General features: G+C 44.4%; 1 long non-coding RNA gene across 1 annotated transcript in view; it reads left to right on the top strand.

The window, feature by feature from the left end:
• Positions 1-14,021, top strand: part of LOC113631765 (uncharacterized) — a 353,230-nt gene that overhangs the window by 70,319 nt on the left and 268,890 nt on the right. The window lies entirely within an intron of this gene.

Raw genomic sequence — 14,021 nt, 5'->3', positions numbered from 1 at the left:
TCAAGTTTTATCCATGTTGTAGCAGGCGGCAGGATTATCTTCCTAAAAGGCTGAATAATATCCCATTATATGGACATACCATATGTTGTCTATCCCTTCAACCACTGATGGATACTTGCGGTGCTTCCACCTCTTGGCTATTGTGAATAATGCTGCTATGAACAGGAGTGTACAAATATCTCTTTGAAACCCTGCTTTCATTTCTTTTGGTTAGATGTCCAGAAGTGGAATTGCTGGATTAGGTAGGCATTTTTATCCCTACTTTATGAATGAGGAAACTGAGACCCAGGGAACTCCTGTAACTTGCCCAAATTCCCACTGGCAGAAGGCTGCAGAGCCTATGTCCATTTCCACCCCATCCTGAGGATCAACCTTAACTGCGTCATTGAAGTACACGCCCAGTTTGTATGGAAAATTGGGGATTAATTCATGCACACACTGGGCAGCAGCTGATTTTGTAGTTTACAAAATTGGAAATGGAGAAGGCTTGGAGCTCGGTTTCATCAGAGGCTCAAGTTACACAAGTGCCTGACAACCATAAGTTGGCTGAATTCTTTTCTGGACACCAGATTGCAACATTGCTCTGCATTTGTTGCAGTTTTGTGTTAATTAAATGCTAACAGAAGTCCAGGGTGGATTGTTTTAGAATTAGCTGACCAGGGACCTATTTATAGTTCCTTAACCTTGGGCATGTCAATATTCACAAACAGTTTTAGCCTGGGTTGTTTAACTATGAAGTTGTAATTTATGCCAACTATCACACTGCCAAATAGTTTTAAGTCAATATTAATATTTTAAATGGAATTTTCCTGAGTCTGTTTTCATAGTGGTTCTCAGTTTGTGATGTGTGAGGAGAAAAGAAATGGTTTCCTTGTTTACTTTTTAACCTTATCGTCGTCTATTCTTCATCAGTTGACACTGGGATTTGTGTGGTATGGATTGAGGCGGGCGGGTACTATATATGTGGAAAGGAAAAGAGGTCGTAAGAGGAAGAGGAGGAAAGAAGGGCAGGGAAGGAAGGAGATCTGTAGAATGATCTTATAGCTAAAAGGGATCTTAGGGACCATCTAAGCCCTTCATTTCATCAAGAAGGTCAAGAGGCAGAGAAGCTGGTGCTATAGTCCTGCCATGCAGTGTGTGAGTGCTGGGATGCTGCTGAAATTCCAAGGTCCCCGCACTCCCATTCCAGGCCTCTCTGGACTTCCACATACCTATTTGCACTGGCTCAAAAGTTATTTTGGTACCTGGACAGGGAAAGAAAAGTACACTCCAACTGGGTTGTGCGAAGAGAGTTTGTAATCGCAGAGCGGGGTGGAGGGATGTAGGGAACCTTAAGGGAGAGTGCAGGACGCCGGGGTAGATACCTGTGGGGAGCCATTGTGACCCATAGGGTGGAAGGAGTGAGATAAGGAAGAAGTTACGGAAACCTGGAGAGAGACAGCTCTAGGAAGAGGCCCGCCTGATAGGAGCTGTGCACTTCGGCTGAGGGGCTCAGCTGTCTCTGTCTCAGTGTCCCGCTAGGATGACTGACGTGGACTGAATTGTGCTTCCTCCAAATTCATATGTTGAAGCCCAAACCCCCAATGTGACTGTATTTAGAATAGGGTCCATAAAGAGCTATTTAAAGTTAAATGAGGTCACAAGGGAGGGCCCTGATCTGATGTGATTAATGTCCTTCTAAGAGACACCAGAGAGCTGGGTCTTTCTCTTTCTGCCAAGTGGGGACAGCAAGGAAGGTGTCCTTCTTCAAGCCAGGAAGAGAGCTCTCACCAGGGACTGAACTGGCTGGCACCTGGATTTGGACTTCTAGCCTCTAGAACTTTGAGAAATGCATTTCTTTCGGTTAAGCCACCCAGTCCGTGGTATTTTGCTACGGCAGCCTGAGCTGACTGCGACACTGGCTTCCTCCTGCCATCATCTGCTGGGCTCCCTACTGGCCAGACCCACCCAGAAGCCAGAGTTTGATGTGGTCCTTGCAGATCAGCCTCTAGGATAGAAAAGAGTGGATCTAGAGGGGTAAAACATATACTCGGCACAAAAGTTGAGAGGTGCAATTCAAACTGCCCAGGGAAAAAGAGAAAAATCTAGATGTGTAGTCTTCCGTAGCTCCCCAAGCCCAGATTCAGTTTCTGAGGTCTTCGGTCCATGGTTGTTTTGTTTTCATATGAGCAGGCCCCTGAATTTTGGTCTTTCTGCACAAAGCTCTGAACTGGTCATGGTCTCTTTCAGCGATTTCAGGATCACGCTGACTCTCTTGATTAGGTGGTAGCCTATGTCAATTACCACAATTTCTGGGAAGACAGGATGGCTCATGTTGCCATCTGGCCACATTTCCTGTATCATTAAAGGCCTTAATTTTAATGAAACTATTTGGGGTTCATTGTAATCAGTACAGTGAAATGTGGTGGATACCGTAGAATTTCACTTTGGTTTTGGGCGTTGAAACCATACATGAGACTTTGGCTGCTCTTGGCTCTCATCTGAGGTCATGGGAGAGTGTGGTTTCAAATGGAAAAACTGTGCTTCCCTGGTATTTTCCTGTGGGCGAAACATAGCTCTTACATGCATGACCATTATTTAATTGCAGGTACAGAATATCTTCTATGTATCACTGCTAACTTATGCCTTTCTTTTCTCATGAGTCACACAGTCCAGGAAATGAGACTGAGTCTGTTGTAAAGAAGGCCTGGGTTGGCAAGACGGCTTCATACCTGCAGATATGCATGTCCTTGGAGGGGGATACAGGGCCTAGTTGTACGGCATCACTGGCGTCCTGAGAGGTCTTTTATGAAGTCTGGTGTGCGAGGGAAGTTGACTTTCACTATTAAGTATTGGTCTTTACATCAGTTTCATTAACTTATGTAGCAGATAAATTATATGCTTACTCAGCCATCCAATAGTCTTAGTATATTGGATTATTAGACCATCTACCTTACTTTACCTTCTGTCACTTCTGTGACTTTACAGTATTGTGTTGGGTGAGATAAAAGTGAATGGACAAATGCTGTGTCTTTCTTTCTTAGTCAGTAAGCTAAAGAAAATGTGGACTCTGAGAGGTATGAGTTTCTGGAATCAGATTGCCTGGGCTTGAATCCTGGCTCTCCATTTGCCTAGCTCTTAGATCTTAGGCAAGCCTCTAAGCCTCAATTCTCTTATATATAAGAATGAGGAAAGGTATATTGGTTAGGGTAGTGGCTCTGCCACATATGAGTTTATTTTTCTCTTGTATAGAATAAATCTGGTGGTAGACAGGCATGGCTGGGATGGCAGCTCCATGATTTTACCACAGACCCAGGTTTCTTTTAACTTTTTCCTTTGTCATTTCTGGTTTGTGGTTTCCATCCGTAACTTACAAGAAGGCAGTTGATGCTCCAGCCATCTCTTCTAAATTCCAGGCAGCAGGGGAAATAGGAAAGGACAAAGGGGCACATGCCTTTAGTTTGTCTCCCTGTCTTTCTTCAATCTTGACTCAACATCTTCTGTTTTTCATCCCATTGGTCACTGTCAGTTGCAAAGTTAGCTGGTAAATTAGTGCTTTAGTTGGGTACATTGAAGCTTCACGTAAAATGGGGGCTCACTTCTAGGGAAGAAAGGGAGAATAGCTCTTGGGCAGGCAACTTTCAGATTCTGCCAGAGGAGACGGAGACAGACACACCTTCCTGAAGCTGGTGATAAATCCACATAAAAGCGTTTCACAAAATGGCTGGCACTTGGGGAACATTCATGGCACACAATACGTGATTATCATCTAATGATAAAGTGAGACTTTTATAAAAATAATCTAATAAAATAACATTTATATGCTTTTGCCTTCAAGATCTTGGAAGGCAACATATCATTTCCATTAATTTTCTTTTTTTTTTTTTTTTTTTGCGGTACGCGGGCCTCTCACTGTTGTGGCCTCTCCCGTTGCGGAGCACAGGCTCCAGACGCGCAGGCTCAGCGGCTATGGCTCACGGGCCCAGCCGCTCCGCGGCACGTGGGATCCTCCCAGACCGGAACACGAACCCGTGTCCCCTGAATCGGCAGGCGGACTCTCAACCACTGTGCCACCAGGGAAGCCCTCCATTAATTTTCTATCACTATTGTCAGAAATAGTTTCAGAGCCATTTACTCTTTATACAAGAACAACAACTTTATTGGTTACATCTCACTACCATCACCTTTTTCATCTATGGTATTCAATAAAATTAGCTTCAAAGGACACTCAAAGGATGATGTTGTTGACTGGTAAGAATATGTTTAAAGTGTTCAGCAGACTCTATAGGGAATTCTAGTTCAGTTATCTCCTATTTCCGGAAGCCAAACTTCCAAACTGCCACACTAATGGGAGATATTTATATGAACATAACTGAGGAAAGTACACGTAAAACATATCTGCACTAACTGTGAAGATTAGTGCAAGCTAAAGTGCTTTGAATTAACTTTGGTAAGGTATTCATGGTACTGTACGCTTATAGATAAAATGGAGGGTTTTTTTGGTTTTGTTGTTCGTGTGTGTGTGTGTGTGTGTTACCTATGAGTAGGACTGGTAACTATTTTGGTCAGATAAAAAACTTTACGAACACATAAAACTCATAAAACTCATGCCATGATTTTCATAAAGTGGACTCATTTTCTATATTCCATTTAAGACTAAAAACTTGTCATGATGTAAGTTCTGGTCATTTATTAGTCAACTTGAGGGGATATGTTACATTAGAAAATGTACCCTGTTAAGTTTCTACTCTGACATCATTAAGTGTAGGATCTAGAGGTAACCTCAGATATTACCTGGTCCAATTTCTTATTTTATAGATGAGGAAACTGAGACCCAGAATTCAAATGACTTGCCCAAGATCTCATAGCTTACCTATGACAGAGCAGGTAGCAGAACTCAGCTCTTCTGGGTCCTAATATCAGGCCTCTGTCACTACACCAGATTTCTTCTTAATCACCTCATGGTTGACCTTGCTCTGTTCCCCCCTGCTGGGGCAGGGAAGATGGAACACTGGGTCTGAGGATTGTATCTTTGCCTCTTAGGTGTAGTGAGACCATGACCACTGCTTCTCTCTCAGTATCCGTTCTTCTCTTCTTTTGATAACTCTAAAGTTTGTGCTAGGCATTTAGCTACCCAGCCAGACTACATTTCCCAGCCCCCCCTTGCAGTGTGGTATGGCCAAGTGACTGCTCTGGCCAATGGGGTGTGAGCGGGTATAGCTTCTGTGTCATGCCCTGGTCCCCATCCTCTTCCGGCTGGTTGGGAATGGTGAGACTGGAGCAGACACCTCGGACTCAAATGATGGAAACCATGTGCTGAGCATGGCAGAGTTGCCCTTCTGGCTTCGCATGGTCTACCTCTGGACTATTATAAGTGGCAAAAATAAAATTATGTCTTTGTTTACAGCACTGTGCTTTAGGGTCCCCTCGTTACAGCAACTGTGACTGTACCCTCACCTGATATACTTGATGTTGCTCAAACGGTCCTGTACTGTAGTGGGGAGTAGATCATCTCCTTTTAAATTCCAAGCGACAATTCACCAAGCTCAGTTTTGCTCTGGGTCAGATTTTAAACTTATATGCTAGTTTTACATCAACTTAAGACCATTCTTGCTACCAGGCAAACTTATTCACTAGAAAGATCATTGACCTGGCGAGTTTGGCCCATGTTTCCAACATTAGCTTGCTACTCACTTCCAGAATGCCTCCATGGCTCTTTGCTTCCTTAGTTATAGAATGGAGATTATAGTGTTCATTTATCTCCCGGGGTATTATGAGTAATACTTCATAAAAATAGTTGTAAAGCATCTGGTAAATGCAAGCCTTCTGCCTATAATACTGAGCGGATAGAGTAGCTTTCCAGGCACCCTGAATCTCTAATGATTTATAGATGTGCCTTTCCACTGAAGGGGGCTTGACTTTGGCGTGATCTGCCTGTGCCGATGAGCTCTCTCTGTCTTGATCTTGAGAACTCAGTGCAAGTGTTATCCTTTCCCTTACATCCTTGCTTCACAGCTCCATGATGAAGAAGGCATCTGACCTATGGAGCAGGGGACTGGAGGCCACTGGTTGACAATTCTATTCTTTTTCCAGAAGTGGTGCTTGTATCTATGCTCTGGTGATTGCTGGAGCCTAGAAATGTTAACAAGGAGACTTGCTTCTGAAACCCTTCTCATATGACCAACATCACGTTTGCACAAAACACCACCAAGCTAGAATCACGCACTGGCATTAAAAAAAAAACAAACAGCCTCGTGACAATTCCTGTGTTAAGTCCATGTCACTTAGCAGATGACTCTTGACCCTTTGTTTCAGTACTTTCAGAAGTTTGCCAGAAAGTGCTCACTTGTGCCAGGCAGTCCTTAACATTTCCCTCTGGTCAGCCTCAGCTCTTCCGTTAAGTTACTTCTGACCATTAATCCTTCTTTTATCCTAAGCATCTTGATAAGGGAGAGATCTGGAACACGTTCAAGACCAGACCTCCTTTCCTAAGGAGCACAAATCTGTTAGAGTGTGGTAATAGTATGAGAACACAGTCCAAGCAGGCTTTTTTTTGTGTGTGTGGTACGCGGGCCTCTCACTGCTGTGGCCTCTTCCGTTGCGGAGCACAGGCTCCGGACGCGCAGGCTCAGCGGCCATGGCTCACGGGCCCAGCCGCTCCGCGGCATGTGGGATCTTCCCGGACCGGGGCACGAACCCGTGTCCCCCGCATCGGCAGGCGGACTCTCAACCACTGCGCCACCAGGGAAGCCCCGGGCACATTTTTAAAGTAAAGTACAAAAATGGGTGTCAGGAAAATGAGAGAATAGCACTGTCTCCACAATAGTCTTGCATGGAGAAAATCGGCATCAAAACCCACTTACCACGTTGGCATTCAAATGGAATGTTTGGATAAAATTACAAGGCAGTTATCCTTTAATGTGATATACTGTGGTCACCACTGCTTCACCAGTTTTAGATGTTCTTTGAGATGGTGGTGGAAAGAAGATAAAGAAGGAAAGGAGAAAGGAAGGGGTGTAATGATGTGGGGTAGGAGATGGGAGAGAGACGAAGGCTCTCGAATTCACACCTGCTCTATGCTATGAACGTTGTATCATTTAATTCTCAAGAATATGATGTCACTGAATTCTCACAACAGCCCTGTGTGGTAGGTATCATCCCAAATGTACAGAGGAGGAAGTGGGTATGGGGACGGCTAAGTAACAAGCATATTTAGTTTAAAAGTGCTTGGTGAGAAAATCTGAATCTATACTGACTTGACTCCAAAGTCTTTCCTCTTGCCACGAGCCCATACTATCTTTCTGGTGAGTGGAAAATGTGCCAGGCGACGGAAAAGCATACAGACAGTGGAGCCCATTATCTCAGCCAGCTTAAACATATGCCGACAGAAGGACGTCACTTGGAATACAGTCAATTTAGACAGAAAAAGGAGAGAGAATGTGGAGTACCTTGCAACGTCCCTGGAGAAAACCAGATGTAAGAATACAATAGCACAGCAAGAATCCTTGAGTTAGAGAAAAGAGTCAAGCAGGTAGAGTACTGTGATGTCAGCTTGGAAAACGCAGGAGATCCTTAGCGGAATACTTAGATTCACAAAGCAACAGGATTTATGCTTATTAAAAAAAAAGAAAAAAACATTTTTTTAAATGTTTGTTTATTTGGCTGTACTTGATCTTAGTTGCAGCACACAGGATCTTTAGTTGCGGCATGCAGGATCTTTAGTTGTAGCATGCATGTGGGATCTGGTTCCCCGACCAGGGATCGAACCCGGGTCCCCTGCATTGGGAGTGTGGAGTCTTAGCCACTGGACCACCAGGCAAGTCCCAAAGAAAATGTTTTAATGGGATGAGGCTATTGGGAACCTTGGGAGAGGGTGAACGTATTTTGCATTTGGGAAGGATGTGAATCTTCGGGGGCCAAAGGACAGAATCCTAAGATGGCCCTTCAGGATTCTGGTCCTTGGTATATATACACCATCTCCCACTTATTCAATCAAAGACAAATCTAGGTGCTCCAGAAAAGGGATTATGCAAGTATAATTAAGGTGCCAAATCAGTTGACCTTAAGATAGGTAGGTTTTCAGGGAGGCTTGACTTAATCGTACGAGCCCTTTCAAAAAGCAGGGTTTTTTTTAAAAAAAAAAAAAAAGCAGGGTTTTCTCTGGTTGGTTGTAAATGAGGAAGTCAGAGAGATTTGCTCTGGCTGACTTGGAAGAAACAAACAAGCGTGATGTGAAATGCCTATGAGGGCTGATGCTGGCTGATGGGGGCCAGATGCAAGCAACTATGGACAGCCTCCAGCACCTGACAGTGGTCCCTGGCTGACAGCTAGGAGGAAAACAGGGACCTCAGTCCTGCACCCACGAGGAAATGAATTCTGCCAACAACCTGTGAGCTTGGAAGAAGATTGAACCCTAGATGGGAATGTAGCCCTGGTTGACAGCTTGATTTTAACCCAGTGAGACCCTGAGCAGAGAATCTAGTTACTCTGTGCCCAGACTTCTGAATTACAGAAACTATAACAAGTGGGTGTTGTTTTAAACCCCTAAGTTGTGGTGACTTGTTACACAGCAACAGAAAATAATACAAATAATATATATATATTCCATTTTGCTGGTTCTCTCTATAAACTGTCTTCAGGTGTGGCAAGTATTTTTATTTCCTTTTGATATTGAGGAACTTGAGGCATGAATAGATTAAACAACTTGCTGCAGTTTATTTAGCTCATTAATCAGAGCTGGGAGTAGCTTGGTTCTTTTGACCCTTATAGTGATGTACCTTTGGTTCTGTCACAGCCTGCACATCCTGATTTGCTCACGCACACTCTCCTGACCAGGGCAATGCGTTCTACCATGTTTGGTTCAATGGGGGAGGTGAGACTAAGGGGGAGAATGTTGCAGGGGTAGAAGTCAGGAGAGGGGGAGGTGACGGAGGGCATCACCCACCTCTTCGTGTGATTCCTCCACTCTGTGTGTCCCTGTAGAGAGAACCTGCCCCAACCTCTGGGCCACAGTCTTGGGTCTAATCTACAGTATCTTCTGATATAAAGTTCTACAGTTTTTATCTTCCTTCTTTAAATGAAAAACTTATTGTTAGCTGTGTAATACATTTGTGTGTGTGTGTGTGTGTGTGTGTGCACATGGTTGTGTACAAAATTTTCCAGTGGTTTCCTGGGAAGTCTTTTAAAATCTGTGGCTGGGCGCCCCTGGCGGCGCAGTTGTTGGGAGTCCGCCTGCTGATGCAGGGGACGTGGGTTCGTGCCCCGGTCCGGGAGGATCCCACGTGCCACGGAGCGGCTGGGCCCGTGAGCCATGGCCGCTGAGCCTGCGTGTCTGGAGCCTGTGCTCCTCAACGGGAGAGGCCACAGCAGTGAGTGGCCCGCGTACTGCAAAGAAAGAAAAAAATAATAATAATGAAATAAAATCCGTGGCTGCCTCAGGATGGGAAGAAGAGGGCTCATTTGGGGTGGCAGAGATGTCTAGTTTCTGCCTCGTATCCATTTCTCTTTCTTCTATGCAATATGCATCTATAGCTGTGTTCATGGTGGCCCTGAATAAAGACTATACGTCCAGCTTCCTTGTAGCCAGGTGTGGTCATGTGACCGAGTTCTGGCCAATAGCATGTGGAGAGAAGTGAAGTTCTGGGCAGTGCTGTTAAAGCAGAATGTTGTGTCCTCCCCTTTTTCCTCTCCCCTCCTCTCCAGCTGGAATTGAGATGCGAATGGACCGAATGGTCTGAATACAACATCCTAAAGATGGTGGCACATGAACCAGAAGGACTGTTGTTATCGAGCTCGTAGCTGCCAGACAGCTTTGATGGCTCTCAAGCCTGGACCGTTCCGTGAGAACGAACAAACTTCTACCTGCTTAAGTCACTCTTATTTCAGATTTGTTACATCAGCCATACCTAAGTCCTGGCTAATGCATCTACTTACTGAAGCATCTGGGAACAGTCTGTGTGTTGTTCAACTGTGACAGTGTGTGTAAAAGCCGTGCACATGGACCCTGACCTGTTATTGTTCGTGATTTGGATGAAACTTGCTGCTCTGCTTTTTCCCAGTTTCTCTGACTTACTCTCCTCTTCCTTGTTAAGAACTCAGCTCCAGCGTTATTCACTTTGGTCCCTCTGGTTCACTCAGTGCCCTGTTGTGTGTGATCTTAGGACCCCTTGTGAATGTCTTTGCACCGGAACAGCGCCCTGTGTGGAGAGTGTCTTCCCTAAAATGGCCCTTACCACGCGGGACTGGAGTGGCCCCATTCCTCCTCCCCGCAGGGCTATGAACTCCCTCAGGGCAGAGCTGTCTCCTGCTGAGTCTGTTCCATATTAAGTCCACAGGCATATATGTTAAGTGATCATACATGTGAATGAAGGAAGAAGTGGAGGAATACATAAAAACCATTGTAAAGCGGGGTGTTTATAATGATGGTCTCCCGTTATGGCTGAAAACTCACTTCTCTATGTGTTCGATGTTGGCCCACGTGGGACTTTGCAATATGGATGTCTGATACAAAAGGAGGTTTTATTTGGGAGGGACACACTGCACGTTTAAAGTTAAATGCCCTTTATTCTTTATACAATCGGAGCTCTCAAATCAAGTCCTAATCATACAACTTTCCATCCCATTTTTCTGTTGTTCCCCTTGTCCATTTCCTTCTACCCTCAGGAAATCCCCTCTATCTATCCCTTCATTTTCAAGAAGCAATCATGTAGTAAATCCCATCCCACTGAGTCAAATTTAGGTCATCTTTTATTTGGTCAAAATATAGTCTTACTGGCAAGTGGTATCACTATTATTCAGGAACACACATATTGTTTTACTTACAGCTGTGTAGTATTTTATGTTCTCATATAAATGTTATGCCTGGATTATAGCTGAGGCAAACTGGACTCCATTTATTTGAAAAAATATTGGGAAATCAGATTCATTCTATCCACCTTCCTGACAGTTTCCTATTTCTCAAAGGGACCCTTCCTTGGGCTGAATGGTGCTGCTTTGCAGACAGTCTCTCCACTGATTCTCTGGGACGGCTTTGCTGTTGGTCTGCAGGAAGCCCTCAGCCAGGGGAGGGGGAGAGGTCAAAAAATCTGCCGCAGGACAGAGACAGAGGGAAGGCTGCTTAGCTGAGCTACTTGGAGGAAGGGTGGTGGACAAAACTGTCAGGTTCTCTTGGGCTGGGATCTTGGAAGGTAGTTAGAAAAATGGTGACCCTTCCTTTGGGCCGAGTGTTCAGAAAAGATGGAAGCATGCAATCCTGGTTGCGGATGCATGTGTCCTCGTCACCGTTATCCTGTAGTCAGAGAGGGACTGCTCTGTTTAGGGTTCTGTGTGTCTGTGTCAGCGTGTTAGGACTTCGCCTATGCGCCCCCTCACTAGCACATGGTGAAGCCAGAATAGAAGCCTGGCTAAACGTGTGCTTGCCTATTCCACTTCTATATTCATGCTGTGTTACCTTGTACTTATACATGTCTATACATATGTATGTATACATACCGCTATTTTTGTGGCAATGCATGGAGGAACATAGCTCTGGAACGTCTTTCACAGAATTACGCAGACAGGAATGGCATTCTGGAGCCTTGGTTTTAGCAGAACTCAGTTGCCTGTATAATGAAACACATGCTACATACAGATGAAATGGAACGTTCAAATCAAATCTGTAAATGTGTTCATTTATGCACACTTTCCTTCTCCTTCTGAAGTAGCAGGAGCCACATTTTTGTTCGAAGCCTTTCTTTTCTTTTTCTTTTTTTTTTTGCGGTACGCGGGCCTCTCACTGCTGTGGCCTCTCCCGTTGCGGAGCACAGGCTCCGGACGCGCAGGCTCAGCGGCCGTGGCTCACGGGCCCAGCCCCTCCGCGGCATGTGGGATCTTCCCGGACCGGGGCACGAACCCGTGTGCCCTGCATCGGCAGGCGGACTCTCAACCACTGCGCCACCAGGGAAGCCCTCGAAGCCTTTCTTGAGGGAGCGTGCCTTCTCCGGGGTCTGAAGTAAGGCCAGGGCTCCCCAGGCAAGCCCACTGGGGAGCTACTTACCAGGAAAGGAGGGGCCGGGGAGCAGCAGATTTAGGGTTTATTGGATTGTGACACCACACAGTGAAATGGTAACTTGACCACATCATTCTTCTCAACTGCCCTCACCTGGGGATGGTGGATGGATGACTCTAAACCCAGGCTCACACTGCAGTGTCTACAGTGACATGCAGAGAAAGCCAGGGACAGAGCTTATGATAGAGGCTGAACAGCCTGGGGGACAAGATTAGATGCTGGTTTTAGTCGGCCTGGGTTCAAAGCCTGGGTCCAGTACTTGTGTAACCTTGGGAAAATCACTATAACACTCAGTCCCTTAGTTTCATACCCATGTCACAGGATGGACGTGAGAATTAATTGATATAAAAAGATGAATAGTACCTGGAACAGAGTAAGCTTCCAGGGAATACTAGCTAATACTATTATGAAAACATGGTCAGGGTGTATAGTTTCTCATAGGTTTTTTTTTTTTTTTAAATCAGATACTGTAAGAATCAACTATGTTAATATGCTTATTTACATATTTTAAAGGCATATGCCTAGACATTAAATGTTATTGTTTATTAAAATTCTGATTTATTAAGTTAAAAAATTAAGCATCAAATCTCCAGTAATGGGCTTCCCTGGTGGCGCAGTGGTTGAGAGTCCGCCTGCCGATGCAAGGGACACGGGTTCGTGCCCCGGTCCGGGAAGATCCCACATGCCGCGGAGCGGCTGGGCCCGTGAGCCACGGCCGCTGAGCCTGCGCGTCCGGAGCCTGTGCTCCGCAACGGGAGAGGCCACAGCAGTGAGAGGCCCGCGTACCGCAAAAAAAAAAAAAAAAAAAAATCTCCAGTAACTTTCATTTAAATGGCTATATTTAATACTATTGTTAAGGAATCATGGTGGATTCACAGAACATAGATATATGCATTTATATATGTACATACGTTTGCATTATGGTAAAAAGCACGTAAATGATAAAGATGATAAAGTTTACCATCTTAACCATTTTTAAATGTGCAGTTCAATAGTGCTGACTATATTCATGTTGTTGTGTAATAGATCTCTAGAACTTTTTCATCAACTTTTTCATCGGGCAACCCCTCCCCATATCTCCCTCCCCCAGACCCTGGCAACCACCATTCTGCTTCCTGTTTCTCTGAGTATGACCACTTTGGATACCTCATATAAATGAAATCATGTAGTATTTGTCCTTTTGTGACTGGCACATTTCACTTAGCATCATGCCTTCAAGATTCATCTATATTGTAGCATATGACAGGATTTCCTTTTTTAAAGGCTGACTAATATTCCATTATATGTATATAACATATTTTCTTTATCCACTCATCTGTCAACAGACATCAGGGCTGCTTCCACCTTCTGGCTATTGTGAATAATGTTGCAATGAACACTGGGGTGCAAATATCTTTTCGAGAAACTTCTTTCAGTTTTTCTGGATCTATCCAGAAGTGGGATTGCTGGATCATATGATAATCCTGTTTTTGGATTTTCAAAGAACCTTCATACTGTTTTCCGTAGTGGCTGCATTTAATGCGTTTTACATTCCCATCAACAGTGCCCAAGAGTTCCAATTTCTCTACATCCTTGCTAACACTTCTTATTATAATTTCTGTTTTTTTGAAAGTGCCCTAACCAAAGGGTATGAGGTAATATCTCATTTTGATTTTGGTGTATATTTCTCTAATGATTAGTAATGTTGACCATCTTTTATATGCTTGTTCATTGTTAGTATATCTTCTCTGGAGGAATGTCTGTTCAAGTCCTTTGCCCATTTTTGGATTGAGTTACTTGTTGTTGTTTTTATTATAAATTCTGGCTATTAACCCCATATCAGATAAATGATTTGCAATTATTTTCTCCCATTCTGGACTTTCCACTTGTGGACTGTTTCCTATGCTGTGCAGAAGCTTTTAAGTTTGGTGTAGTCCTGTCTATGTTTGCTTTTGTTGCTTGTGCTTCCTGTGTCACATCCCAGAAGTCATTGCCAAGTCCAATGTCATAAAGCTTT

Source organism: Aethalodelphis obliquidens, unplaced genomic scaffold, assembly GCF_003676395.1.
Source record: "Aethalodelphis obliquidens isolate GAN/ISIS:26980383/991018 unplaced genomic scaffold, ASM367639v1 scaffold34, whole genome shotgun sequence".
Lineage (NCBI taxonomy): Eukaryota > Metazoa > Chordata > Mammalia > Artiodactyla > Delphinidae > Aethalodelphis > Aethalodelphis obliquidens.
The sequence above is the reverse complement of the archived record's forward strand: the minus strand, read 5'-3'. Positions and strand labels throughout refer to the sequence as shown.